Source organism: Macaca mulatta, chromosome X (assembly GCF_049350105.2).
Source record: "Macaca mulatta isolate MMU2019108-1 chromosome X, T2T-MMU8v2.0, whole genome shotgun sequence".
Classification (NCBI taxonomy): Eukaryota; Metazoa; Chordata; class Mammalia; order Primates; family Cercopithecidae; genus Macaca; species Macaca mulatta.
The window spans coordinates 96,459,154-96,484,896 of NC_133426.1; the positions used below are offsets into that span (position 1 = coordinate 96,459,154).

General features: G+C 35.5%; 1 long non-coding RNA gene across 1 annotated transcript; it reads right to left on the bottom strand.

The window, feature by feature from the left end:
* Positions 1-21,937: 21,937 nt before the first annotated feature.
* LOC144338564 (uncharacterized) lies at positions 21,938-25,093 on the bottom strand. The gene is made up of 3 exons (XR_013412757.1): positions 23,949-25,093; positions 22,473-22,812; positions 21,938-22,100 (listed from the first exon to the last, which is right to left on the bottom strand). It is a non-coding gene; the product is annotated as an uncharacterized LOC144338564 (long non-coding RNA).
* Positions 25,094-25,743: the final 650 nt, after the last annotated feature.

Here is a 25,743-nt window from a genome sequence, read left to right on the forward strand (position 1 = left end):
TGTGTGCCTCATGCTAATTTTTTAGGTCTTTTGATTTTTCGGAAAACTGAGTCTCCTATCAAAGAATACAGGATTTGCTTTTTGAAATTTTTTCATTATTATCTTGGCTAAATTAATTACAATTATTGTTTTATAGTGACCTGTAATCCTGTTTTGATTGCGTTTTTAAATATTTGACATATTTGGCAGGCTTTCCAAAATCAAATTTTAAATTCTACAATTAAGTCATTTTGACCTTAAACTAACTTTGGGATGCTTCAGAGGGCCCCTCATAACATCTAAAAAAGGAGATAATAAGTAGACTTATGGATACATAAATTATATAGGAAGAATTGTCAAATAAGAAATGATGTTTAACCTTCTTTGAGTTATATTTGTATAGATATGTTGTTATGTGTTTCTGACGTGTCATGATATATGTTATCAGTCATATTTTGAGCCATTATTTTAGATTGTTTTAGTCCACAGAAAATAACCTAATTTCTTATCAATTGTGTTTTTAACCATAGTAATTTAAATCTTGTTTTCTACACTTAATTGCCTTATTTTGATGCTTTTTTTCCTGAAAACTCTGGAAATCCTTCAGTGTAATGTCTTTTTTTTTTTTTTTTTTTTGAGAAATGATTTTGCTCTGTTGCCTAGGCTTGAGTGCAGTATTGTAATCATATCTTACTGTAGCCTCAGCCTCTTAGATTCAAGGGTCCTCCTGCCTCAGCCTTATGAGCAGCTAAAACTATAGGTGTGTGCCACCACACCTCACCATTTTACATTTATTTATTTATTTATTTATTTATTTATTTATTTATTTATTTTTGAAACAATGTTTCACATTTTGCCTAAGCTGGTCTCAAACTCCTGGCCTCAATTGATCCTACGGCCTCAGTCTCCCAAAATTTTGAGATTACAGGTGTGAGCCCTCATGCCTGACCTTTGTATTATGTCTTTAAGAACATTTTGGAAATGATGAAAGAACTGTTACAAATACAGGTTTCTGAAAACATTGAGATTGTGTCATTGGACTGGGTAAAAGTTGCCAAAACTCTAATTAAAAAAAAAAAAAAAAATGGCCTCATAAAATTACTAACCTAACAGCAAGTAAAAAAATATATATATTAATTACATGGAACCCAACTGATGAAGGACTGAAATATTTTTATAACTTTTTTGTTTGAAATATTGCTGATTCTTTTTAGCTTTTGTTTCCAAGAGTTAAGACTTTCTTTTTTTCTCTTAAACTATCTACACCTTTTTAGTAATATTATAAATTATATAATTGTATGCAAAAATAGGACATTTATTTACCTTTCTCTCTACCTAATCTTTGCAGAATTCTAAAATTACTTGTGAGTATTCTTGTTTTTACAGGCAACATAATTATTTACATAAGTTCAATAAAAATCTGCTCCTATTGTGGCAAGACAATTGGAAACACAGGTGATATTGCCAAAGCTCTGACTGGGATTTCGCATTTGGAGATCTGACTAGATTGCCTTGAAGACCTAATGTTAACTTTCAGGAGCCAATAAAATACTTGGGGAAACCGACTTGGTACCTTGGGTACATAGTTCTCTTACAGGGTTTGTAGCCTTGTGGTAAATACAGAATATCACTTTCTGACAGACCCGTGAACATCATAATATTTGGGGGACTTTAGGAAGAATTCACCCCGGTAATACAGATAAAATCTGATGGTGAGTCTGTGGCTTGGTGTCCTAGCCTCAAGAGGCCTTTAAAAGTCTAATCTGAAATTATTTATAAGAAATTCCAGCGAAGCCAACTTAAAGAGTATATATGGACAATCACTCTTATTTCTGACTTTTATGCAAACAGTGAGACCAAATATGAGACTAAAACATAGTTTGTAAATAAATCAGACTTACTGTGATTACCTTTGGTAGGAATGAGGAACTGGAGAGAAAAAGTATGTTTCAGAAAAAAATAACTGCAGAGTACTTTTTATTAGATTCTAGCCTTCTTTATTTCTTTTTAAGGCTTTTTTTTTTTAACCTGCACAGAATCCTGAATTTTTAGATTCCTCCAGTATCTTTCTATGACTCTCTAGATTAATATTTTCAATTTTTCTTCCACCCCTTTGACTTGAAATCACTAGAAATTAAAACTGTACTTTCCCTGAAACCCTAAAGCTAGACAATTTGATATAAATTTTGGAGAAATCACAACAATTTATGGACAGAAAGTTCACTGCAACACTTTATTCAAACTACAATCCGGGAAAATCTGTCAGAGTACCACTGCCTACCCACTACAATTGACAATAGTCTGAGCTCACATCTAAAATATTCTCAAATGACTGCCTCAGACTAGTTTGTCGACTGCTCCATATATTAACTTTTTTATTTGGTTTCCAGAGAAATGCCTCATAAAATATCTGTTTGCCAATACCATGTAGAGACTAAACTGTGCTGAAAATCCACCTAAAATACCACCACTTTTCATGAGAAGCTACTGTTCAACAGAATTGACTATTCTCAGGACTAAGAGACTGAGGCAATAAGATATGGCACCGTTTGCTTAAATTTGTTTATGTCTACTTGTTCCAACCTATGTTTTTCTCCCCTTTGCCAAGTTGCTTATCTTAGAATCTGTAACCCAAATCTATCCAAAGCTAACAACTTGACTTTTAATATGTAAAACTTTCTGAGAGTAAATTTTCAAAGAAGAGAGTTAAATAAATTAAAACGTTTCTTCCCAAAATATTGAGGATTGTTAAGCTAAAGACACTTGATATGGAGGGAAACAGTCTGCCTCGGCTTTTATTGGCTGATGGTAGGACATAAATCTTTCCTTACAGAAGACAGCAGTTGCTTATCGGCCAAGAGAAGTCACCAGAGAAATCTGGGGACAGATTTTACTTTCTCACCTTTTCCTGCCTTTTAAAGGATTGGAATTGCTCTCGTCTTTGTTTTGTAATGATAGTAAAATGTATTGCTCTTTGTTAATATACAATTTAAGCAATCCCTGTAAGCCACCGCCTTAACACAGATACTTTTGATTTGAGGCCTATCCCACATAATGGGTATAGCACGTGTCAATAAACATCTGCTTTGTTTTTCTTTTTAATCTGGATTGTTCCTATGAGAGTGTCTCAGCTAAAACTTTTTGAAAGTTGAAAGAATTTATATTTTCTCCCCTTTGGTGACTATCTTATATTATCCAGGTGGACCAAATATAATCACAAGGGTTTTCAAAAGTGTTAGAAGGAAAAAATACAGTGAAAATACTAAAAAACACTAATGCATACACTTTAAAATGATAAATTTTATTCTCCTTATATGTGAAATTTTTAAACACTAAAAAATATGCAGAAGATGTAGGTAATAGAGTCAAAGTCAGAAAAGGCAATGTTACATGGACAGAATAATACAATGTGAAGGCTCAACTTTCACTTGCTGGCTTTGAAGATGGAGAAAGGGGCCATGAGCCAAGGAATGTGGGAAGCCTTTAGAAGCTAGACAAAGCAAGGAAATGTTTTACTTCTGAAGCCTCCGGAAAAGAATGCAACTCTGCCAACTCTTTGATTTTAGCCCAGTGATACTCATTTTGAACATCTGACACCCATAACCCTAAGGTAATAAACTAAGTTTGTTTGAAATCACTGAGTTTGTGGCAATTTGTTAGAACAGCAATCTAAAACTAATACAATGTGTAAGCAAACTTCTTAGTGAAGCACATTGCCTTTCAATAGAAAAAAAAAGAAACAATTGCTCTAAAACATTAAAAATATCAAAACATTACTGTTTGTATTTTGGTTCAGAGATGGAAATTCTGTCCAAATGATATTTTGACTCAAATGAAGATCTTGAAGTTATTTTTGAAGTAGCCTGATGATATGGTTAGGCATTGTTTTCCCACCCATAACTCATCTTGAATAATTCCCACGTGTCAAGGGAGAGACCAGGTGGAGGTAGTTAGATCATGGAGGCATTTTTCCCCATGCTGTTCTCAGGATAGTGAATGAGTTCTCACGAGATCTGACGGTTGTATAAGGGGCTCTTTCTCCTTCGCTCCTCACTCTTCTCCTTCCTGCCACCTTGTTAAGAAAGTGCTTTGTCTCCCCTTCCGCCATGATTATGTTTCCTGACGCCTCCCCAGCCATGCTGAACTGTGAGTCAATTAAACCTCTTTCCTTTATAAATTGCCCAGTCTTGGGCACGTCTTTATAAAAACAAATGAATACACCTGAATTTTATAAAAATGCCAAACACATATTTTTTTTTTCCTTTTGTTTAAAAATCCTGTATTTTTAAAACAACACTTTGGAAAATTAAACATAAGCCCTACTTTGAAAAGATTTTAATTTGATAATAAATTTGGATAGCAGAAAAAAAAAATCTGAGTTTTTTTAAATCTTGAAACTAAGCATGAGGGCTAGAAAGTGGATTTATAAATAATATTTAGACAAATATATTATTAGATTTGCTTTTAAATAATAAATATCCTTATATTCTTTGAAAATATAAAGACATCCAAAACATAGTTGGTAGTGAGGATTTGCTGCTGAAAGGAGTTGAATTTTCATCACCCAAATGCAGTTGATTACAAGGAAAACTTATTTGAACATGAAATACTTAAAGTGTTAGAAGTCTTATCTGAATATTTTAAATTGTCAAAATAAAAAATAAAGTAGGTTGCAACTTATGAAATTATTTACATGGATATAGAACCAGAACCATGGTGAAATCTGTTTAAGGTAGTATAGGTGATATTGTTTGAATTTACATCCTTGCCTAAATCTCATGTAGAATTATTATCCCCAGTGTTGGAGGTGGGGCCTGGTGGGAGGTGACTGGATCATGTGGGTGGTCCTTCATGAAAGGGTTTAGCACCATCTCCTTGGTGCTGTTCTTGTGATAGTGAGTTAGTGAGTTATCACAAGATCTGACTGTTTAAAAGTGTATAGCACCTCTTTCTCCTTCTTCAGCAACGTGAGTTGCCTGCTTCTTCTTTGCCTTTCACCATGATTGAAATCTCTCTGAGGCCTCCCCAGAAGCAGATGCCACCATGCTACCTGTACATGCTGCAGAACTGTGAACAAATTAAGTTTCTTTTCTTGTAAATTATCCAGTCTTAGGTATTTCTGCATAATGTGTGAGAATGGACTAAACAATAGAGTTCATAAGGCCATCAATACTTTCCTATAATGTATTTGGAACAATTATAGCAGTTGTCATTTAGTCGCTCTTAATATAGATTAAAGTACCTATCATAATCAGTAGATATCCAGGGACTTCCTAATTAAATATATATCTTTACATCTAATAATAAACAAATAATTGTGTTTTAGTCTCATTTCTATTACCCACTTGGTTAATATTTACATGTTGTTTAATAGAGGAAGCAAGTAATGACCGTGATTACACGGAAATTAGGTGTAATGCTAAAAACAATTATATACAGGACCTGAATTCTTTACAATTATCACGAAATCATGCACAAAGGCACATCATCGTTCAACATTATTGCTAAATTAATTGTAATAGGAATCAAATAAAGTTGCTTATATTTGTCAAATTTACCAAATGAGCATAGTACTAACAAACCAGAAAATTCATGCTGTGCTTTCTCAGAGAACTGACATTCATAGACTCGATTTAACTAAGAACAAATATACCTAATGGTGGAAAATTCATGTAAGAAATGCTAAACATATTTGCTTTTACAAAACTGTATATCATTGAGTATCATTTTGTCAATGATTACCCGCATACAAGCTGATATTAGAGTGATTCATATGACTTCAATAAAACAATAGTAGTAAAAGAACCAAATGCCACTAACTAGTGAATATGCTGACCTTTAAGTCTAAGACAACCTCCAGACATTTAATAGTGCATCAAAATGCCCAATGAACATGCTAAAAATAAAGAAATACTTATACTAAATGCATGCTCAACAAGAGGATTAATAATTAAATCCTCTTTAAAATCTTATTATTTAATTATGTTTTATTTTAAAAAAGCTTATTATTTAAAAAAACTTTAAAAAAATTTAGAAAGCTTATTATTCTTATATACTGGTTTAATTTTGACATATTGTATTGATTGTTGCCTTATTGTATCTCTTGTGCCATCAACAGAATGTCTAGGTAGACAATCTGAATATGGAATTATATAGTATGAATTAAGATAAAATTTTTGGAAATAGAGACAAGGAGAGGTGTGGGGGGAAGGGAGGGAGGGAGTGGGCTGGGGGAGAGAGAGAAAAAACCTGTAACAGGAAGGAAAGATGGAGTCAAAAAGAGACGGAGTTATAATGTATATGAACATATATTTTATGTGCATGTATGTGCTAATCACTTACAAACACTAGCTCCAGTCCTGAACCCCATCCAAAACAAAACAAACAAACAAAAAATTCTGCAACACAGTTGAAGATGAGGCAATGAGAAAACAGAATATTAGATAATTTGACTGTATTCTCCAAGTCCACAAATTCAGTTGGAGCCATATCTAGGACTTGAATGTGGCCATTCGGTTTTCAAACCTTATAGGTTTTGCCATCTGGAAGTGCACACTAAAATAGACAATTTTGAAACAAATGCAAAAAAGCCTTATTTGGCTGGGAAGAGAGCACTAAAATAGTAATAAAAATTCATACATTTAGTGACTATGGATTCAACCTGAGAAATGTACAGGAGGAAAAATATTTTCTTTCTCCACCTTTCATTAGTTCTTAGTTGAGACTCCCTATAACAAGAAACATACTAACAAGAGAAAAACAAGAGAAAAACAGAAATTTAATAGCACATATTCCTCCTGTACAAATAAAAATAATCCAGAGAAATGAGTAAAATTTTAGAGTAGATGTCAAAGAACTGTCTTAAACATCTGCTTAAATTATTATTGTTCTCTGAAACAAAGAATAAAGGGCATTGATTAAGACAAGATGGTCAGGAAGATTCAAACATTCAAAAATACCGCTAGTAAGGAAGAGCATTGTCATACAAGGAGAGGATTGCTTTGCCTTCTCCACTGAAAGAAGAGTCTCCAGTGATTTAGTTTCCTTTCTCTTCCTGGTGCAGGAAGACAACCTTACAAATGGATATTTCCTTTATAGATTTAAAAGTCTCTTACAAAAAGATAACTTCTCTGAGCTTCTCATTTATCTGAAGTTTCTTAAAATAACAGCTCAAAATAATCATTATGTTAGCTAGGCATATTTGAGGTGGCATACTCTGGTCTCCTATAGTCATATTTTTGGTGGCATGTCCTGAGCCTCATCAGAGACATTGTAAATTGCTGAAATATTTCACAGGAAATAGTGTGAATTGATTATCTTCTAGGGTTTTTTAGAGGTTTTGGTTTTACGTTTATGTCTTTAATCAATCTTGAGTTGATTTTGTATATGGTATAAAGAAGGGGTTCATTTTCAATCTTCTACATGTATCTAGTCAGTTATCCCAGCACCATTTATTGAATAGGGAGTATTTCCCCATTGTTTGTTTTTGTGGATTTTGTTAACGATCAAATGGATGTAAGTGTGCAGCATTATTTCTGGGTTTTATATTCTGTTCCATTGGTCTATGTGGGGTTTTTGTGTACCTATACCATGTTTTATTGTGTGTGTTACTGTAGCCTTATGGTATAGATTGAAGTTGAGTAATGTGATGCCTCCAGCCTTGTTCTTTTTGCTTAGGATTGCTGTGGCTATTCAGACTCTACATTGGTTCCATATGAATTTTAAAATAGTTTATTCTAATTACATAAAGCGTGTCATTGGTAATTTCATAGGAATAGCTCTGAATCTGTCAATTGCTTTGAGCAGTGTGGCCACTTTGACAATACTGATTATTTCCATTTGTTTGGGTCATATCTGATTTCTTTGAGTAGTGTTTTGTAATTCTCGTGGTAGAGGTCTTTATTCTTTTTGGTTAGCTGTACTCCTGGGTATTTTATTTGTTTATGGCTGCTGTGAATGGGATTGTGTTCTTTTCTTGATTTGAGTCTCAGGTTGGATGTTGCTGATATATAGGAATGCTACTGATTTTTTTTTTTTTTTTTTTTTGAGACAGAGTTTCAGTCTTGTTGTCCAGGCTAGAGTGCAATGGCATGATCTCAGCTTACTGCAATTTCCATCTCCAGGGTTCAAGCAATTATCCTGCCTCAGCCTGCAGAGTAGCTGGGAGTACAGGCACCTGCCACCATGCCCAGCTAATTTTTTTGTATTTTTAGTAGAGACGAGGTTTCACCATGTTGGTCAGGCTGGTCTTGAACTCCTGACCTCAGGTAATCCACCCGCCTTGGCCTCTCAAAGTGCTGAGATTACAGGCATGAGCCACCACACCCGACCCTGCTACTGATTTTTGTACATTGATTTTGTATCGTGAAACTTTGCTGAAGGTATTTATCAGAAAAAGGAGCTTTTCAGCAAAGACTACAGGGTTGTCCAGGCATAGAATTATCCACGCACATAGATAGTTTGACTTCTTTCTTCCTATTGGGATACTTTATATTCATTTGCTTTGCCTGGTTGCTTTGGCCAATACTTCCAGCAGTATGTTGAATAAAAGTGCTGAGAGAAAACATCCTTGTCTTGTTCTGGCTTCCAAGTGAAATGCTTCCAGCTTTTTACCCATAAGTGTAAAGTTGGGTTTGGGTTTTTCATAGATGGAGATGTTACTTTGAAGTATGTCCCTTCAGCGCCTAGTTTGTTGAGGGCTTTTAACATGAAGGGATGTTGAATTTTATCTAATACATTTATTAGGATGATCATGCTTTTTGGTTCCTAGTTTTGTTTAAGAGGTGAATAACATTTATTTACTTACTTATATTGAAACAACCTTGAATCACATGGTTAAAACCTACTTGATCCTGGTGGATTAGCTTTTTGATGTGCTTCTGGATTCAGTTTGCTGGTATTTTGTTGAGGATTTTGGCATCTATGTTCATCAATGATATTAGCATAAAGTTTTATTTTCTTGTATCTCTGCCTGGTTTTGGTATCCAAATAATATTGGTCTCATAGAACGACTCAGGAAGGAGTTCTTTCTCCTCAGTTTTTTGGAATAGTTTTAATAGAAATGATAACTTTTTCTCATGCATCTGGTAGAATGTGACTGTGAATCCATCTGGTCCTGGGCTGCTTCTTGTTGGTAGGCTTTTTATCAGTGATTCAGTTTCAGAACTCATTATTGGTCTGTTCAGGGATTCAGTCTCTCCCTGGTTTATCTTGGGAGGTTGTATGTTTCCAGGAATTTATTCATTACTTCTAGGTCTTTTAGCTTGTGTGCATAAAGTGTTCATACTTGTGATGGTTAATACTGAGTGTCAACTTGATTGGACTGAACGATGCAAAGTATTGATCCTAGGTATGTCTGTGAGGATGTTGCCAAAGGAGGCTAACATTTGAGTCAGTGGGCTGGGAAAGACAGACCTATCCTTAATCCGGGTGGGTACCATCTAATCACCTGCCAACATGGCTAGGATGTAAAAGCAGGCAGGAAAATGTGAAAAGGCTAAACAGACTTAGCCTCCCAGCCGATATCTATCTCCCATGCTGGATGCTTCCTGCCCTCAAACATCAGACTCCAAGTTCTTCCGCTTCCTTGCTCCTCAGCTTGCAGATAGCCTGTTGTGGGACCTTGTGATCTTGTGAGTTAATACTACTTAATAAACTCCTATATGCACACACACACACACACACACTCACATACACACACACACACACATCCTGTTAGTCCTGTCCATCTAGAAAATCCTGAATAATACAATAAAGGTGTCTGAAAGTTTTTGTATTTGGGGGGAGTCAGTGGTAATGTCCCCTTTGCCAATTTAGTTTGTGTTTTTTTGTATCATCTCTCTTTTTTTTTCCTTATTAGACAAGGTAGTGGTCTATCTGTGTTATTCATTCTTTCAAAGAACCATCTCCTTAATTCATTGATCATTTGCACAGTTTTTCACATCTCAGTTTCCTTCAGTTCAGCTCTGATTGTGGTTATTTCTTGTCTTCTTCTAGATATAAACTTAGTTTGCTCTTGTTTCTCTAGTTTCTCTAAATGTGATGTGAGGTTGTTAATTTGAGATCTCTCTAACTTTTTGATGCGGACATTTAGTACTTTCAACTTCCCTCTTAGTATTGCTTTGGCTGTATCCCAGAGATTCTTGTATGTTACATCTTTTTTTCTAATTAGTTTCAAGGAATTTCTTGATTTCTGCTTTTATTTCATTGTTTACTCAGAAGTTATTCAGAAGCAGGTTGTTTAATTGTCATTTAATTGTATGGTTTTGAGTCATTTTCTCAGGATTGATTTCTATTTTTATTGCCCTGTGGTCTGACAATGTGGTCGATATAATTTTATTTTTTTATTACCTGAGGGTTGTCTTATGGCCAATTGTGTGGTCAATTTTAGCATACATGCCATGTAAAGACAAGAAAAATGTATATTCTGTTGATTTTATGTGGAGAGTTCTGTAGTTGTCTATTATGTCCATTTCCTCAAGTGTTGAGTTATGGTCCCAGATGTCTTTGTTATTTTTTTTGCCTCGATGATCTGTGTAATACTGTCAGTGGGGTGTGAAAGTCTTCCATTCTTATTGTGTTGTTATCCAAATCTCTTCATAGGTCTCTAAGAACTTGCTTTATGTGTCTGAGTGCTCCTGTGTTGGGTGTATATATTTTTAGGATAGTTAGGTCTTCTTGTTGGGTTTAGCCCTTTACCATCATGTAATGTTCTTTTTTTCTTTTTTGATTTTTGTTAGCTTAAAGTCTGTTTTGTCTGATATTAGAATAGGAACCCCTGCTTTTTCTTTTTCTTTTTTTTAGTTTTTGTTTGCTTGGTAAATTTTTCTCCATCCCTTTACTTTGAGCCTGTGGGTGTCATTGCCTGTGAGATGGGTATCTTGAAGATGGTATGCAAGTGGGTTTTGCTTCTTTATGCAACTTGCCACTCTGTGCCTTTCAACTGGAGCATTTAGCCCATTTACATTGAAGGTTATTATTGAAATAAGTGGATGTGATCCTGTTATCATGTTGTTAGCTGGTTATTATGCAGACTTGTTTGTGTAGTTGCTTTATAGTGTCACTGGTCTATGTACTTAAGTGTGTTTTTGTAGTGGCTAGTCACAGCCTTTGCTTTTCATATTTATCACTCCCTTAAGGAACTCTTATAAGGCAAGTCTGGTGGTAATGAATTCCCCAAGCATTTTCTTGTCTGAAAAGGATCTTATTTTTTCTTTACTTATAACGCTTAATTTGACCTGATATAAAATTCTTGGTTGAGAATTATTTCCTTTATGAATGCTGTATATAGGCCCCCAATCTCCTCTGGCCTATATGGTTTCATTTGACAGGTCTTCTTTTTAGCCTGATTGGGTTCCCTTTGTAAGATACTTGCCCTTCTCGCTAGCTGCTTTTAACATTTTCCTTTCATTTCAGCCTTGGAGAATCTGATGAGTAGGTGTCTTGGGAATGGTCTTCTTGTGTAATATTTCTCAGGAGTTCTCTGCTTTTCATGAATTTGAACGTTGACCTCTCTAGCAAGTCTGGGGAAATTTTCAAGGACAATATCCTGAAATATATTTCCCAAGATGCATTTTTTCTCTCCTTGTTTCTCAGACATGCCAATGAGTCATAGATTGGGTCTCTTTACATAATCTTATATTTCTTCAAGGTTTTGTTCATTCTTTTTATTTTTTTATTTTTCTCTTACTGAGGTACTTCAGAGATTCAGTCTTCAAACTCAGATTCATTTATTATCTTGGTCAGTTCTGCCATTAATACTTGTGATTTCATTATAAAATTTCTGCAGGGTGTTTTTCAGCTGTATCAGATCAGTCTGGTTCTTTCTTATAATGACCATTTTGTCTATCAGCCTCTGTATTGTTTTATTGTAATCGTTGTATTCCTTGGATTGGATGTCAATGATCTCTGTTGCCATCTGTATTCTGAATTCTATTTCTGTAATTACTGCCATCTCATTCTGTGTAAGAACCATTGCTGGGGAAGTAGTGTGATCATTTTAAGGTAACAAGAAACTCTGGACTTTTTAGTTGCCAGAGTTCTTGTGCTAGTTTTCTTCTGATCTTTATGGGCTGATGCTCCTTCAATCTTTGAGGTTCCTGACCTTTGAATTTTTTTCTTTTATCATATTTGATGTCCTTGGTGGGTTGACTGTGGTATAAGGTGGGTTCAGTAGATCAGCTTTATTTCTGGAGGATTTTAGTGGGTCAAGACTCAGCTCATTATACCTGAACTGCGTGCTTTAACTCTGGGGGCTGGTATCAGGCATATGGCTTTATTCTCTGGCTTTTGGAAGTTAGAAACATGCCATGCTTGAAGGACCAAGCTGTCCCAGACCACTAGTCTGAACTCTTCAATAGGTAGTGCCAGTCACAGGGCTTTGTAGGGCAGTGGCAACTGGCCTGCCTACGTCCATCTGCATGTTCAGCAATGCAAGCATGAAGGCTAGGCACTGACAATTGCAAGACTGGGTGTGCCATCTGTGAGCATGTTCACATGGGCAGCAACTGCCACTGGAGTTGGGGGCAGATCCACTGGTCTCCCTGCATAGTTTCACATGGACGGCAGTGTGGGCATGGGGTCAGGGAGCTGGTGGGCATGAGGCTGGTGTTCTCTGTGCCTACAAATGCTCCTGCAGCATTGGTGGAATGTCAGGATGCTGGGGGATGTGATGCACTCATGCTGGCAGCTGTGGCATGGCAGGGCATGTGCACTGACAAGAAAGAGGTATCAAGGTCCACGCACATGCACATGCACAGGCAAAGTTATGTGGGGGTGGCCGAGGATGAGTGTGTGCCGGCAAAATGACTCAAGGAAGGCTGCAGTGGGGGGAAGGCATTGGTGGGCTGGTGTGTGTCCATGTGGGTGTTCTACTGGAGCTCTCCACTTGTCAAACATGATCTACCAATGCAAAAGCAATGTTGCAAGCCTCCAGGAGGCCCTCCATCTGGGCGTTTGTGGCTGCACTACAGGCAGGCACCACCAGGCTGGGGCCCAAGGAGAGGCCAGCAGACCATGGTATACTCAAGCCAGACCTATCCCATCTCATGGGCAAGACAACCCTATATAGTTTAGGCCCAATAGCCCAATAGTTTCCCTAGAACTAAAGTCTCCTAGGGGAGCAAAATGAGCCCTGGGGAATGTGTATCACCAGCCACCACACCAAATCCTCTGGGCTCTGCATCAGCTGGAGTTCTGTGCCTACCACTTCTCTAGCTACCTCTCCCTGACAACTCCATGGGAGTTGTAGGGTATCTTCCTACTGGCAAGATTTCCAAAGCCTGTGGCAAGAGTGGGTTGCTCCTTACCTGCTAAACTTACCCCTTCCCCAGGAGCCAAAGGGAGCTAAGAATGAGTCTAGATGCATGGTAGTCCCATGCAGTGTCCTCAGCTTCCTCCCCTTTCCACCCAGCATCTGGGTCTTCCCTCCATCCACTCTCAATGACTTATCTGGGAAGATCTGCATGGTGTCTTATTCAATATGACATCCTTGGCATGTAACACAGTATCTAACACATAGATATTACTCAATAAATAATAGTTGACCCAGGAGTAAATGTAATATGGCATGATAGTAAAGAGGAATAAATCTACTCTCTGCTATGTTCAAGTATTATTGTGTGACAAAAGAAGCATATAAAAGGTTTCATGGGGCCTATGATAATGAAGCATACCAAAAGCAAATGTAGGGTACACAGTTACCAAGACGTGACTTTCTCCAATTTGCTGCTTCTTTATCACTCAGTTTAAAGTTTAAAAACCCACATATAGAATTTATTCATTTATGTATTTGTTTATGTATCAGGCAACTACACAAAAGATTATGTATATATTTTTTCTGAAACCTACTGGCTTATGTATATCTGAGGATTCTTCATTATAATTGAAAATGAATTAATCTTTACAAAAGGATTTATCATTGCATTGTTTGAAAACAGAATAGAAGCAATTGAGCAATATATTTTTTCTCTCGAGTACAATCCTATTCAAAAATCATAAATTATTTAGCACAGTACAAAGGCAAAAATCTGTTTAACTTCTCCCCTTCCTCCCATACTTAAATCTACCAAGAACTTGTTCAGAATAGATACTCAAATACCTCATTTTATAAGATCACTTATGCCAATTAGAAGTTATTGCCTGACAATCAAACTTCATATTTTACAGGGAAAACACATCATTATGTATAAAAAACAGTTGATAGAGTTTTCTCTGTTTTGTCACTAACTCAACAGAAATTTGTGATTTTAAGAAGTCATGGGCTTTTTAAGAAAAGGTTAGGTCCTATTTATTAGTTTTCTTTTGCCTGAGGCATATATAATTTTAACAAAATTTCTTCTTTTGTGAGAAAGTAACACATAAACAGAGGTATTTTTGTCTATATTGAAAAGGAAAGAGAGCCATAAAAATATTCTATTAACCAATAAAACCACTTAGTGGTTAAAAGTAGTAAAATTTATTCAAATCAGCAAAAAATGAGAGCTCCTAAAGATCCAAGGCAAAAATACTGTTTAGCTTCACGCTCAGAGGGGATATGGGGAAAGAAGGTAAATGTATACACTTTATAGATGAACTAAAGTCATTTGGCAGAAATTGTAACGTTTCCTTCTTCTCCTTCTTTTTTCAACATAGTCCTATTTACTGTCAGACAATCAGGCTGGGTATTAAAGAGGGGAAGTAATTGGAAGGGAGAATAATTCATACATTATTCCTGCCTTTGGTATAAATATCCTGTGCACCTGCAGCTCTGGAACAGTTATGAAAATACAAGTACTTAGAAATTCAAAACAAATTTGTAACCTTTATGTTTTGCCATACAAATTATGTACTTCATACACGCATACAAAGTCAAGCAAAATAATTTAGGAAAATATTTTAATTTCTATAGATTTTTGATATTTTACATTTGTGAATGAATGACAAAATTACATTTGGTCAATTCCAAGTGTATTTCTGAATACTATTCAACTCAGCTTTTTATGTGCCTTGAATGTGGAAAAATGAATTAAATGGTGGTAGGCATAAAAAGTTGTGCATTACTGAATATTCACATAGAGCTGCATTCAGTTATTTGCACTTTGATACATGAATAACAAGTGACCATTGATGCTGCTAAGTAGGCAAATGTAGCCACCAAGGTGAGAAAAGACAGTGATTCAGTAGAAAGTTCAAAAAGTAGAGATCTCCCTAATCTTAGAATGCTTTCCATTTGCTTAACGGGTTAACAGAGGATCTGACTACATAAGTGTTAAAAAATCAGCACCTTTTCTTTACAGTACCCCATAATCACAGGCACTCAGGAGAACTGGATTTATTGAGTCACGAGCTTTTGGCACTAAACTGATAAGATTCTGTTGCTGGAACTGAATAGGGCTTGGTTCTGTTTTTGGATACGAATATGCCTTTCCATGTAGAAATTCAAAAAACTTTTTCAACAAGCACTCAACATAAAGCGGGGAAAGATACATCAATTTTTCTTAAACGGTTTTAACCATTTTCTCTGATGCATATGCTGTGACTCTTTTATATACGTGATCTAAATGTCTATTCCTCATTTATTTATTTAAGGAAAACTTGATTGAGTATGTAGTCTGTGCCATAGACCGGTCAGGGAAGAAAGAGTTTCTATTAGAAATGCTATTTGAATTAAAAACCTAATAATGAATTAGAATAATCCAGAAACATAAAGTTAAGAAAATTCAGAATTCAGACAGAAAAAAAAAGTTTAAGAGTGACAATAGTATATATTCATTGCACTGATATTGTATACAAGAGATTGAAAAGTGGTGACAGACAAATCTGTAGACAAATAGAAGAGAGAGAAGAGAAATGGTAATAGTAAAGTTTTAATTTTTACTTGTTCTTTTGGGAATTTAGAAAATGTCAACAGGAAAGCAATCTTTTGTAAAAACAAAGAAAAGCCAGTCATTCTTAATGTTGTTACAGAGATACGGAGTTTTTCATTAAGTGAGTCCACAATCAGTAAGAAATAGGGTAATAGCTATGTACAGACAATTTTTATGAAAAGAAAAGTTCTGCTTTGGGTCACACAAATTGATTTTTATATTAAAATGAAAATGTATGTCATTCACAGGACTTAAAATTGTAATTCTCTGGCTATTGGTCAGTTATTATGCTTTATCTTCCTTCTGTTCACAAGAACTTTCTAAACACTATTGTACATTTTTCTACTGCAATGGAAATACAATGGTTCTATATTTAAATTAAACATCATTTCTATATTTATTGAAAGAGTAAAAATCCCAAAACAGAGCTGGCAGGATTTTTTAAATGTCTATATCCATACTGAGTCTATAATCAACTTTTAATAATAATTAAATACTTACTGGCTTTTTAACTGCATTAAATATGTATCTTGAAGTGTTTTTTTTTTTTTTTCCTTCCCGTTAGTATAAGTTCCTGGAGAAGTCAGGATATAGTTCACTGTATTCTCAAAATAAATTTTCACAAGTCAAAACAATAATTTAAAATATATCTACAGGATTCTCACTTCTACTTAAGATGTAGAAAGCTAAAAAGGAGAAAAAGAAGAAAAAAAAACACAAAAATTTTTAGATAATCTGGAAGAACACAATGTTTAAAAACATTTAATAGAGAGATAAGGTTTGGAATAAGAAACTATTCTAAGATCTAGGGAAAGGCAGGCACAACCCAGGAGAAATAGAATGAAAGTGCTTGATTACATAGATGGGGGCAGATGCTGAATAATGGGTATTATACAATACAGCTAAACAATGTTATTTTTTATTAAGTTATTAAAGGTAGAACATGGGTTAGCATTTAGATGTATTAGAGAAAGCTAAAAATATTTCACTTCAAAATATGCTTTATTGGCATTTTGAGATAGTTATTCAGAGGAACTACAGACAGAAACATCTCTGCAAATTTTCTTTGGAGGAGATTTTCATCAGTAGAGAAAAATATACATTAGCAAAATACACAGCCAGGCTTTCTCTAAGGCTTCTTCCTTTGTCAGCATCTAAAAAAGATTAACTAATGGGAGAGAGAAACAGAGCCTGAAACCTTTGAATGTGTAACACAGAGACTGTTACCACAGGCTGCTGTCTATGCTTTCTGCTATTTGTAAGGTGTCATCAGCTTAACAAGAACCATGCCTTTCTTCTCTCTCTCTCATAAACTATCTTGCCATGCTCAAGCCTCTATTCTTTCTGGAACCGCAGGATGCTATAAAAACTTTAACCTTCTAACCACTGCTTTGGAACTAATACTTTGTATATGACTCCCATTCCCCTTTGAACATTAATAAATATGTATGACATTTTTAAAAAATTTCCATTATAACTGTGATTTATAAACTCAAGTTATTGTACCTATGGGGAGAAGAGAATTATATTCACCTGTACAATATAATTTCGGAGAGTTGTAGATAAAATAATAATTTGCAGTCACTTACAAACTGTTCATTTTGGTCCTCAAGTGTTTGATTGAAGGGCTTGGGACAAGTTGAAAAGTCCTAAGAAAGCTTTCTTCTTCTTGCAGAGCTGCTTGAATGCAAGAGTAATTGTAGTGTAAAACAAAAATAAAATTCTAAGGTCCCCAAACCATCTGAATGGAATTCCTCGTCAGCCAGGGCGTTCTAAAATTTAACCTGAAAATCTGGTTCAGGCCATGATGGGAAGTGAAGGTTGGACATGCCACATTATACCCCTCCAGCATTGATATCAACACAGACTTTAAGTCTGATGAGAAACATTTACATTCAATTCTCTCTGAAGTCTGGTACCTGTAGGCTTCATCTGCGTGATAAAACTTGAGTCTCCACAACCTTTTATTATAAACCAGACATTCATTTCTATTGATAACTGTTTCAACAAATTGCCAATCAGAAAAATTTTAAAGCTCCGAATACACTGAAAGTCTCTGCTTCAAGTTGTCCCACCTTTCTGGACCAGACCAATGTATATCTTAAATGTATTTGATGGATGTCTTGTGTCTCCCTAAAATGTATAAAACCAAACTGTGCCCTGACCACTTTGGGCACGTGTTCTCAGCTTCTCTTGTGTCATGGACCATGGTCACTCATATTTGGCTCAGAATAAATCTCTTCAAATATTTTACAGAGCTTTACTCTTTTCATCAACAATAATCTGGCACCCACACATGTGGGGTCTCAGAGAAGACTCAGTACCCAGAAAGAGTTGCCCAAACTCAGAGCTAAGATATCATCAAGGTGCCATTGAAAGTCTCTCTGGCTTTGAGCTTCTCCTTTAGTGGAACTGGTAAGTCCTCCTGAGCCTTGGACCTCCCTTTGGTTGATGGTCCTTGATTTATTCTGAGCTGTTTTTTTTTTTTTTTTTTTTCCTCGTAAGAAATTGTTGTTTAGGAACCTAAGTCTAGTTTGGAGATGCATTTTAAAGGGTCTTCTTCATTGCTTTTTCTCCCAGAATTAGTCTCCACTTTGGCTTGTCTGCATTTGTGTGAGAAATTGAACTGTTGTTTTCTTAGATAAATTAGAGACTGTTTTCACAACTTGGAAGAGAAAGGACATTTTACTTCTCCCAGCCAAAAGGCAACCCCCCATGATGTGCAGTGGCCCTATAGAGAACCCCCAAAAATTAGTTTAAAAAGGCTTGTCCAGGAAGTGCATGTAAGAGCTGGTCACTCCACACTTTCAGCCCTTCTGGAGGTGTTAGACCTTCAGAGACAGAAACTGACACACCTAAGAGGGCAAAGATGACCCAGTGGTAACACACTCGGGCATCCTGCTCACAACCAGCACACTTTGACCAACTACACTAAAACCCTAGACCACAGCTCAGTTTCTTCTTTTGAGGAAAAATAAAGTGGGAAACAAATAATCTAAGAATGAGGAAAAAACAAGGAGAATGACCCCCCGTTGATCACTCCATTGGTTTGATGGTGCTTCTACTTGCAAATTTTTGTGTAAAATTGACATATTATTGTCTTTTTGCACACATTTCCATCAAGAATAAAGAGCCCTAAGGTTGACCTGCAAATTATTGAGTTCCCAAGTGCTCTTTTTCTCTATATTCTTTTCTGACAGCTTTATATCTGCTGTTACTTTTCTACTGAGATAAAAGATACTGTTTGGATCCAGGTGTTTTTTGTTTTGTTTTGTTTTTGTTTTTTGCAAGCCAATGAATTTGTATTATATCATGTCCAAAGTTCTGAAGTAAAAGATGTGTTTGTGTGTGTGTGTGTGTGCGTGTGTATTTAAATGGCCTTCTTTGCTTCTGTTTTGCTTATTGTTGTTGTTGTTGTTGTTGTCTATCCTATAACCTTGTTCTTCTGGAGAAAGTATTTCTTAAATAAGTTTCTAACATCCTGGGATTCCTTATAGAAAACAGAGAAGGTGTCAGACTACTTTTTGGGGAGAAACTGTTACCGATGGCAAATATCCGAGTCTCACATGACCAAATACGTTACTGGTAAAAGGGATCCAAGTTACTGGCAGCAAATTTGCACAGGTCTGCAGCAACCTCAATTCTTGTCTCCTCAGAAGAAAGAATTTGGCTGAAGGGCATAAAGTAAAAAAAGAGACTGAGGCAAGTTTCAGAGCAGGAGTGGAAGCTTATTTAAAAAGACTTTAGAACAGGAAAAAAGAAAAATACTCTTGAAAGAGACCCAAGCTGGTGACTTGAAGAACAAGTGCAGCGTTTAACCTTGATCCTAGGACTTTATAGGCTGGCCCACCTCTGGCATCTTGCAGCCCTTTACCATGACTCTTCCCTCACCATGGGCTGCACACATGAACAGTGTCTTCCTTACCCTTGGGAAGAGAGCATGTGCAGTGGTTTTAGGAAGTTGTAATCATGCCCATATGAGGCTTTTTTCCCTTTTCTGGTGGACTGCCCCTGGACAGTAATACTCCACCATTTCGTCTCTTAATGCACATGTCCAGGAAGTTGCTTCTCCCTGGTGCCTGCATTCAATTAACACTGTAATGCAACAAGTGTGGACCATCAAAAAATGGTCTCTCCCTGGTGCCAGCTGCCAATTTATCATTTTAGAGAGGCTACGTGATAATTACCAAACTATCACCTAACATTCCAAATGGATGGGGGAGAGCCCTCTCCTGTCTCACTCATGTGTGTCTGAATACCTGTAACAAAACCTCTGTTTTTTCCTTATGGAACCCCAAGAGTGTAAACAGGCAAATTTCGCTTCAAATCTTAAGCTGCTTGCTTGTATTGTGTTACCTGATTTTTTCCAACTAAAATAGTTATTACAATAGAGACTACTCTTGTATGTTTAAAATAAGAAAGAGTATAGTTTAGACACTTAGAGAAATGTCTTTGTTAAAAAAAAAAAAAAAGGCACACTGTAAAAACATGGTCTAGCCTCATAATAATTCTCTCCTTGGACACTCAGGATACAGTGTAGGTTCTGCCCAGAGCTCAAAGATTGAGTTAAAAGATGCAGAGTAAAATTAGAACTACCTATCTAAATAAAATTGCTTTTCTTACACAATTCTATGATAGAATTATATAATTTTATGTTTAACTTGGCAATTAAATTTATTCTAATTTTCCTCGAGCACACTGGATTTTTTGTCTCTGTACTTTGAGATGTAAATTTTGCTATCTGATTTTTTCATCACAGAATCGTTACCCTTAATATGCAAATTTAGGGCCATTTAGCTGACAACTGCCTAGGATAATGAAACAGGTTATCAAGAATTCAGAAATCTAAAATAGGAAACATAGATATTATTAATTTATAAGATTTACTTCTACATATATGTAGACATATCTACATATATCTATTAGACATATCTATCAGACATATGCCTAATATGTCTATTATGTGTTGTGTTCATGTGTTTATGTGTTGTGTACATAATGTTTAACTACTGAAAATATATTTAAAAAGCTCTAATAGGCTTAAAGAAAAGTAAAAGCACTTAAATAAAATACTTTATCAGAAAAAGACTAATTCAAATGCTTTTCTAAGTTCAGGTGATGTAAGTAAAATCCTTAATAAATGAACTGGGTTTAAATTATTGGTAAAATATTCAAAAATGTTTAAGAATTGTTAGCATTTTTGTTTGCATTTATTGATCAAGCAGTTTCATGCTTATTCCTGCAGAATATTATAAGGTTTCAAAATTGGACATAAGGTTTATAAAACTATAAACCCAGCTTGAAACAAAGTGATTTTTGTTTGTGTAGTTTTTGATAAATGAGACATTTAATATTGTTGGTTTAATGAAAACAGCTAAATCCACGTATTTAATTTTATGTTGCTTATTTTGGTAAATACCTGAAATTCATAGGTTATAAAAATAACAGAAAAGTAACTTTAAATGTGACTATCACAGTTTTTATGAACAATCTAGGTAAACTCTTAAGTAAATTAATCAGGTAAATGTAATAAATGCTTGCAAACAAACTTCTCATATAATTTATAATCTAAGGCTATAGTAAACAATAGATGGGTAATTTACAATTTTAAAATTATAGAAAAACATATTGAAAAATATGTTCTTATTAAAAGGTAAATATTTTTGTCTAATGCAAAGCTTTTTTAAAGGTTATGTACAAAACAAGGTAAAAGGAACCAGAAAATAAGAAATGTACAGAGAGTTATAAAGAGATATTTTCAGTAAGGAAGGTAATAAGAAAAGTAATTTTATACGAGAAAGAATCTTTTACTGTGAATTTTTGTCATAAAATTAAATTGCTGACTTGTTCAAGAAAAATATTTAGGACAAATCAGAAAGTCCAAGCACATTGTGAATGGTCTAAGTTGTAATAAATTCAGTAAAGAAACAATTTATAAAAATGTTATGTGATTAATAGGCTTTAACTAAAGGAAACAATAATAGTTTTTCTAAAATTAAACTTTGATATTAAAAATACACTAATACAAAACTAAAGACATGGTTAAAGAAGTTTTTATTAAAAATATAGACATACATATAGTAAGTTTTTAATTTTTAAATTCTATAGTCTGTCTCTTTGAAATTCTTCAGATTGATATCTCAGGAATTCATCTCTCTTTTGAAAAGTCCTTGTGTTGTAGGGCTTTCTTCTTAGCTCAGCTAAAAACATGTTGCTTGTCATACAGCCATGAAAGATTAGGCTCACAGACACTTTCAAGGGTAAGAAAGGCAGGGTCTATTGGGTGAAAAGGAAAAAGAAAGAAAGAAAGAAAGAAAGAAAGAAAGAAAGAAAGAAAGAAAGAAAGAAAGAAAGAAAGAAAGAAAGAAAGAAAGAAAGAAAGAAAGAAAGAAAGAAAGAAAGAAAGAAAGAAAGAAAGAAAGAAAGAAAGAAAGAAAGAAAGAAAGAAAGAAAGAAAGAAAGAAAGAAAGAAAGAAAGAAAGAAAGAAAGAAAGAAAGAAAGAAAGAAAGAAAGAAAGAAAGAAAGAAAGAAAGAAAGAAAGAAAGAAAGAAAGAAAGAAAGAAAGAAAGAAAGAGAAACAGTGACTCTTAGCAAAGTGAGAGTTCTGCTAATAGGCTTCCTGCCTCACAAATTGAATTTCCACTTACCACCCCAAATTAGGCAAGGCCAGGCTACTCCACACTGCAAGCAGTGTGTACTTCCATGGCTCAATCATGTTCTTCTATTTCACAGGCTAGTTAGAGGTTCTCCCATGAACCCTTTATACTTGGCTGTCTCATTTTCCCCTCTAAAGAAGTACATCTAATTGCCATTAAAATAAAGGTAAGGATAAGGATGAAGACCAATCTTCACTGCTTCCTGAAGACAGGGTGCACTGTTTTGGGGAGAATGGCAGTCAGATCTCCCTCAGAGGCCTATCTAAGTGTTTGCAGCAGAAGGGGCCATCTTCCGAGGCTCTGGTTGCATGCCCGTTTGGAGTTTGATGGCCTGAAGGTGAGAGGAGACAAATGGTTATTAGAAAAAATGTATCAAAATGAGAAAGGGGTGGAGTGGATAAGGACAGGTCAAAAATCCTGAGACCTTTTACCAGTTTGCACAGGGAGAGGGAGGTCAAAAGCCCAACTGGAAAACAAAAAAACAAAAAACAAAAAAAACAACTTTACCCTTTTGCCGGCACACTAGGCTTACGGGTTCCCTTTCCCTGAGCCCAATCTTAAGCCAACTAGATTAAGGTTTGAAAAATTAACTTTTCCTAGTTTGGAGGATGCATTTGAGTGGAGTGTCCTGTAGTATGGAGACGCAATTACCTATCAATGAAGAAAGGACAGAGAAAGAAAAAATAAAAAAGAAGGTGTTTTTTGAAGGAGTCCCAGGGGTTCAAGATGCATTTGAAAGGTGTACAGACTGAAGATGCATGGCTACTCATCTAGAAAAAGAGGTGCAGGCATCCATGGTTCCCTTCTCTTCCTAGCAAATACTTGGAATATGTGAAGGAGAGAAGGAAGAGCATCCCATTTCCCTATTCCATCCTTGCATCCCTGAGTCCCAGTGATCTTGGCACATGTTGCCCATGGGTGCTAAAGCAGCTTATACCCACAAAGCAGGGAGGGCCTAGAGAATAGGAATTATTTTCTTTGACCTATGCCTTTATTCCCCCTACTTTCAGTAGCCTTGGACTTCCCTAGACCTAATTTATGCCATGGATACTAGAGTGGCCTTTATCCATAAAACAGGAAGCCTGGATTAATTGGCAGAAATCCATCATGCTCAACTGTGCTGTGCCTTTTAACCTGTTATCATCTGCCTCTCAATCACTCAGATCCAGTTTTCTTTCCTAGGGCTTTGACCTGAAGCTTGGAATTAAGTTTGGGACAAAAATGTGTCTCAGTGGGGATGCATTCTCTCCTTATCATAAGCCAAATGCTAAAGTGAAGCTGTAGAATTGAGTCCTCTTCCAACAAAAGAGAGAAATTGATGTCTTGTAACATGCCCAGATAATCTCTGGATATAGTTATGCTTGCTAGGATTTTGATGCATGGTGCTTGGCTTTGGTTAGCTTCTTTGGTCTTACTTTCCCAAAGAGGAAATCTCCGGGTGTTGGGTACCCTATTTATTTCCATTACCTGACAGGATTTGCAGGATAACTGCTCAGAACTAGAATATTGGTCCAGATTTCTATATTATCCATCCCTGTTGTTCTTTCTGAGGGGCAGCTGGAGATTGCTGGTTGGTTCACAGGAACAAGCAGGGTTAGTCTAAAACGTAGGCAGAAACTTTAAAACAACTAATGAGTTGATAATTTAATGGCAAATGCATGATAACTTTTGAAACATAATTTGTCTCTACAGTCATCATTTTTGTTAAGAAGCAAGTTATCATAAGACTGAGTGTTTTGCAAAATAAACTTTAGTCTTATACTTGGCCTGATTATTTGCATAAACTGCAGCAAGAATAATTGTTTCTACATAGGCCTTTTGGATTGACTTGAATGGAACTCTGTTACACAAGGAATCTCAGAAAGGACTTTTTAAAGCCCAGCCCAGCCATGGGTTTGTATCCTCAAATACCTGTGAGTTGGGTGATGCTCTCTTCTTAAGGTCCCAAGATAAACTTGGAGCTCCTGAGCCTGTTAGAAAGTGACATTCTTTACTGACCACAGAACAGGAACCCTGGACAAGGACTGCATAGACAAGGTTATCAGGCTAGTTTTTCCCATGGAGATTTTATTCTCTCTGCAAGTTGAGCTTGACTGTCCTTAAAGGGAAACATACCCTTCTACACAAAGCCCTGGTAAGACAACAAGTTTCTCCAGTTCCATTCTGTAGAAAAAGAAAATGGATTCTTATTGCACTGATGCAAATAACTATATTGCCATAAGTTAAGAATACTCACAGTTTCCAAATTCTAGAGGAACCAGGAAGAGATAAATAATATCTCCAGATTTTGTTCACAGGAGTGTACCTTACTCAATTATTAAAGGCTATAAATAGTTCAAAATAAGTTTCCTTGACTCTGAAAAACAAAACAAGGATCTGCAATATTCTACGCAAAAGTTAAAAAGATTGCTTCAGCTTTCTGAGTTCAGTCCATTTATTTAACTCTTGCTTAGCTTGATATTCATGAACATTTTAGCTCTTCCCGAGTCCTGTACATTTTTCTTTATTCCAATGTCACAATCTCTAAAGTTATCCAAAACCAGTATTTGAGAGCACCTGTCAAAGTGTTATAGCTTATTATAAACCATCATTTGAAAAGGATTAAAACAAGACAACAATTGTCTGTTAATAACAAAATGTCCATGACAGTTACAGTTAGAAACACAATTGACAAAAAAATTTGGTTATCTTCATGGTTTACAATAACTTAATATAACAACATCCATTATATTTGATATCATGTATAGACATTAGAATTTTAGAAATCCCATATAATTTTGGAACATATATTAGCATTATTCACCAAAATATTACCTAAAGAAGATTAAACATCATTTTGGCAATCTCATGTACTTAAACATGTCAAATAATCCTGTTTACCTCTCTTCTGGATATTCCAGGGGCCCACAGAACCATCCGAAAAGCCAGGCATCAGGAAAGACAATTTAGAAACTGAAATTTGATTTTGGAAAGACAGTTATGTACATTAAAGGTTAAAAACACTTGATATTATGATATAGAACTACAGATTACCATAAGTAATTTATTTTGCCAAAATGATGACTCAGAAATGTGAAAAGCAAAAAATCTTTTGTAACGCTTTACAAATTTTTCTAAAAAGCAGATTGCTGCCTTAAGGGTACCTTGTGCTTTTATTTCAATGCTCAATTTACAGGAAAAAAAAAAAAAACCACATAATACCCTTTTGAATTTAGTCAATATGTTCACGCAAGGAATTTTGCAAGATCGATTTTTACGATAT